Source organism: Mus caroli, chromosome 1 (assembly GCF_900094665.2).
Source record: "Mus caroli chromosome 1, CAROLI_EIJ_v1.1, whole genome shotgun sequence".
In the NCBI taxonomy this organism is placed as follows: Eukaryota; Metazoa; Chordata; class Mammalia; order Rodentia; family Muridae; genus Mus; species Mus caroli.
The window spans coordinates 23,805,524-23,810,953 of NC_034570.1; the positions used below are offsets into that span (position 1 = coordinate 23,805,524).

Sequence of the window (5,430 nt, forward strand, 5' to 3'; positions counted from 1 at the left end):
TGTTAGTAATTTGCCTGACCTATTCAAAACAATTTTATACCAAATAGACACCAAACTCTATTGCTTTATAGGTAAATAACTACAGATAAACAACAGATAAACACCAAACTTTACAGATAAAAAAAAATCCCATGGCTCCAGCTGTATATGTAGCAGATGATGGCCTTGTCACTCATGAATGGGAGGAGAGGACCTTGGTCCTGTGAGGGCTCAATGTACCAGTGTAGGAGAATATGAGGTTGGTAGAAGGAGTGGGTGGGTGGTGGGGAAACACCCTCATGGAAGCAAGGAGATGGGGAATGGGATAAGGGCTTTCAGAGGGGAACCAGGAAAGGAGATAACATTTGAAATGTAAATAAAGAAAATATCAAATAAAAAGAGGGGGGATTATGGTTAGTTTGTTTTTAAAAACACTCTGAATCCTGCCTATGACTGTCATTTTCTCTCCTGTACATTTAGAAGTTTTAAGGTTTTTTTTTCCTATGGATTAAGTACATGACTTGAGTAGGTAGGCATGCATCAAGTGTCACTTTATACTTCCTCTTAAATGGGTTTCTCTAAATAATTGTTGGATGAACATGAGAATGTCACCTCCACCTTTGATTTTTAAAATAGTAGTCTACCAATCTGTGGCTAAGGTAAATTTCATTAACATCTATTCAGGTCAGTGTTTCTGATAGGCTTTTTACCTGTGCACATGTCTTTCTGTAGGCACATTTTAGCCACCTTTTGTTACCTTAAAGGCCTGCGTCATCAATAATGCTTGCACAGTGTGCATTTCTCAAAAGTAGTGAGTGCCTCCCTCCAGAGCCAGAGCTAGGTTTGTTTACTTACCAGGAAGATATTTAATCAGGTTGGTTTGTAACCACTTTAAAGGATTAGAGTAGCTTTAGCTCAGGGTTTCTCACTGCGCTGAAGACTGTAAGCATCCATCTGTTTTATTTTCAACAACCCTGTGGGGTTTGTGCAATAGAAACAAGGCAAATATTAAGTGTAGGTTGCCTGCTGGGTGGTTGGCCAAGTCCTCTTGCTCTGACTTAAGAATCTCATGACTTTGCTGACTGTTAAGGTCCAGATGGTCTGAGGTTGTTTTCTAAGACACAAACCCTGACTGACACATGATTCCATGACTGTGGAAACTTACAGACCTGAGATAACTTCTAAGTAGAAATGTTCTCCAGGGTAAACAGGACTGCAAGAGCAAGGAATTGCTGAAGAAGGAATTCAGAAAATATGATAAACAGGTCATAAGGACTGTTGGTTCTACCCTTGCTTTTAGTGCTTTCTTAAGTTAGCTATGAAAAGTGTTGTTCATTCCTGAAGGGAAAATAGAGTCCTGTGTTTCTATCTATCAGTGCTTTTCTTCCTGGGTAACTGTGCTGCCCACTACTGTACAAACAAACTCTGTACAGCAGCAAACTCAAGTTTGTGGCAGCCTTAATTACTTGCTCATAACCGGAGTACATTTTTATTCCTCCTAAGATATAAACATCAGTAAAACATTGTAATAAGTGTGAAAAGATGGGCTTTTAGAGGTATTTATTTTCTTACAAAACAGTTCTATAACATGGACATTATGTTAACATTTCAAAGTTAACGATACCTGAAATTTCAGATGAAGATTTGGAATGTGTTCATATTTTACTCAATTCAAGCATGTAAAATTTAATGCTAAAAATGTTTCTAAATTTTAACAAAGTATTTAGTTTAATCCGTAAATAGCAAACTGTGTTTAAAAAATTTTAAGACAAAATACAAGTCACAAACTAAGTTGGCATATTGATCTTTAAACTTATCTATACAGGTTAACTCTGTGAGCTCAGTAAATATTCCTAAAATTATTACTATAGTTATAGTTATAGGATATATCAGGAATATTTCATTACTGACCTCAAACATAGAAATAATAGATATATTAGGTCAGTAATAGTTATCTACATGGCTATATTTAAAATATAAATGTTGTAAATATCTGTTCCCAGAAAAGGATAAACCATAAATTTTGGTGTAAAAATATAACTTATTTCACATAGAACTAACATAAATAAACCTTTAGTTCACAAAATGACAGTAGTCATAATGAAGAGGAAATACTAAAAAGAATTGAAATTAATTATAATGTAGAAGAATAAAATATATAATAGCTGCATTTACTTCTTACCATGTGTCATCTGATTCAAAATGCAGATGGGTATCTTCTTAGAAGAGGCAACTAAATTGAAATAAAAGGTTACTGCATATTAACAAGAATAAACATAATCTGTTGATTTTCACTCCCGATTTCTAATCCATTTGACTGTCATCATATCTCATGTAATGTTCAGGCACACCTGCCCCTGAGGTCCTTGATTTCTACTGTTTAGTAGTTAATGGGACATCCATAGCAAGTTGAAAAATACCTACACTACTAAGCTTTCATTTAATTTTGTTTATTTGAAGCAAGGTCTTGAACCACAGCTGTGGCTATACTCAAACTCCAGCTCCTCTGAGTCAAGGTCTATATCATGTACAGCTTTTGGGTTGATTTTTTTTTAATGAATATCGAGTGTAATCTGTGTTTATTCAGCTGTCTAACTCATATTTTAGATTAACTCTATTTTAAAGTAAGCGTTGGGCGCTGCCACCATCTGACACCTCACCTCCAGCACCAGCAGTGGGTTGCCCGTGCCCGTGGAGTCCTTTTTTCCTCTTGTCACCTCTCCTCCCTGCCTTCTTCCCCGAATGGATCTGGTCGGAGTGTCTTCGCCTGAGCCAGGGTCCGCAGCAGCTTGGGGACCCAGTAAGTGCCCATGGGCTACCCCTCAAAACACAGTATCCTGTTCACTGACTGAAGTGATGAGTGAGGAGCTGGCTAAAGAGCTGCAGTTGGAAGAAGAAGCGGCTGCTTTCCCTGAAGTTGTTGTTGCTGAAGGACCATTCATTTCTGGAGAAAACATTGACACTTCCAGCGACCTAATGCTGGCTCAGATGCTACAGATGGAATTTGACAGAGAATATGATGCACAGCTTAGGTGTAAAGAAAAGAAGTTCAACAGTGATAGCAAAGTTTCCATTTCATTTGAAAACTATCGCAGAGTTAATCCTTTTGAAGACAGTGACTGCTCTGAAGACGAGGTTGACTGGCAGGACACTCGAGACGATCCCTACAGACCAGCAAAGCCAATTTCTACTTCCAAAAAGGGTTTTATTGGAAAAGGAAAAGACATCACCACCAATCATGATGAATTAGTATGTAGAAGAAAGAACACAGCAAGAATGAAAAGTTTTGTCCCTGACTTTCAGGTAGGGGATGGAATTGGAATGGATTTGAAACTATCCAACCACGTTTTTAATGCCTTAAAACAACACGCCTACTCAGAAGAACTTCAGAGTGCCCATCTCCATGAGAAGAAGGAATATTCTACAGCCAAAAAAGCAGTTGATCCTAAGACACGATTACTTATGTATAAAATGGTCAACTCTGGAAAGTTGGAGACAACCACTGGCTGTATTAGTACAGGAAAGGAACCTGTTGTCTTTCATGCATATGGAGGGAGCCTGGAGGACAAAAAGGAAGATGGTAAAGCTATACCAACAGAATGTGCCATCAAGGTATTTAAAACAACCCTTAATGAGTTTAAGAATCGTGACAAATACATTAAAGATGATTTCAGGTTTAAAGATCGCTTCAGTAAACTAAATCCAAGTAAGATCATCCGCATGTGGGCAGAGAAAGAAATGCACAATCTTACAAGAATGCAGAAGGCTGGAATTCCTTGTCCAACAGTTGTAGTGCTTAAGAAGCACATGTCAGTTTTGTCTTTCATTGGCCATGATCAAGTTCCAGCCCCTAAATTAAAAGAAGTAAAGCTTAGTAATGAAGAAATGAAAGATGCCTACTATCAGACTCTCAATTTGATGCAGCAATTATATAAGGAATGTACCCTTGTGCATGCTGATCTCAGCAAGTATAACATGTTGTGGCATTCTGGAAAGGTCTGGTTGATTGATGTCAGTCAGTCGGTAAAACCAACTCATCCATGGCCTGGAGTTCTTATTCCGTGACTGTAGGAATGTTTCACAGTTCTTCCAGGAAGGACGAGTAAGAGAAGTCCTTAATGAACGGGAGCTCTTCAATGCTGTTTCTGGCCTGAACAATCTCCGCAGACAATGAAGCTGATTTCGTAGCTGAGATAGAATCTTTGGAGAAGATGAATGAAGATCACGTTCAGAAGAATGGGAGGAAAGCAGCCTCGTTTCTGAAAGATGATGGAAGCCCACCTGTGCTGTCTGTGGAATAGTACAACGGTGACAGACTGCAGCTGCCATAGCCAACGAGTGTAGGTGGCCTGACATACCAAAGAAGGAGTGGACTGAGCTGCTTTTGGCTTCTCACTTGTGACCCACGTGCAAGATGTGTGCAATTTTTAACTCGTCATTGAAAGAATAAAATGTCACTACCTCTCATCTTAAAAAATAAAAAGTAAGCGTTGTAAAGAAATAGTTTCTTTCTATATAAATGGTGCAGTAAATAGTTCATGAAACCATTTATAATTTGTTTTATATTTTGGAGCATAAGGCCATTTTGTGACATTAATTTCACATTATAAAAGTGATTTAATTTATAATTTCTTTTTTTGTTGTTTTGTTTTTGTTTTTGTTTTTGTTTTTGTTTTTGTTTTTGTTTTTGTTTTTCGAGACAGGGTTTCTCTGTATAGCCCTGGCTGTTCTGGAGCTCACTTTGTAGACCAGGCTGGCCTCGAACTCAGAAATCTGCCTGCCTCTGCCTCCCGAGTGCTGGGATTAAAGGCTTGCGCCACCACGCCCAGATAATTTATAATTTCTAAGACACAAATAAATAAATAAACATAGAATGAGAAATTTCTCCAAAAGTGTTCATTGAGTACATAATGGTTTAGCCATTCTTCAAAACCACTAAATTTTTGAATACTTTCAAATTGGTTGAGATTTCCCTTTTATTTTAGATTGATTTTTATTTTATTTTATACATTGATTTTTATTTTATTTTATATGTATGAATTCTTGATTGCATGATTTATGTGCCCCACATACATACTATAATGTAGAAGTTATAATAAAGCATCAAGCTCCCTGGAGATGCCTACATGTGGCAGCTGAAAACTGAAGTTTGGTCCTCAGTCAGAGTAATAATATTATTAAACACTGAGTTATCTTTCAGTTGCTTGTTTCTCTTCTCTTCTCTCTCTCTCTCTCTCTCTCTCTCTCTCTCTCTCTCTCTCACACACACACACACACACACACACACATCATTCATATACATATATCCAAGAATGAAAAACAGTCTGTTTTATAGAATGTATATCAATATCATTTTATAACAGTCTTAAGTTTACAATTAGTAACAAATCTTTGCTGAATTTGGCTGCCCTCAAGACAAAGCTACATTGCATTTGTCATTTCTCATTTTTA

At 37.3% G+C, this 5,430-nt stretch overlaps 1 pseudogene; it reads left to right on the forward strand.

Moving 5' to 3' along the window:
* Nucleotides 1–2,721: 2,721 nt before the first annotated feature.
* On the forward strand, nucleotides 2,722–4,280 carry LOC110302649 (annotated as a pseudogene).
* Nucleotides 4,281–5,430: the final 1,150 nt, after the last annotated feature.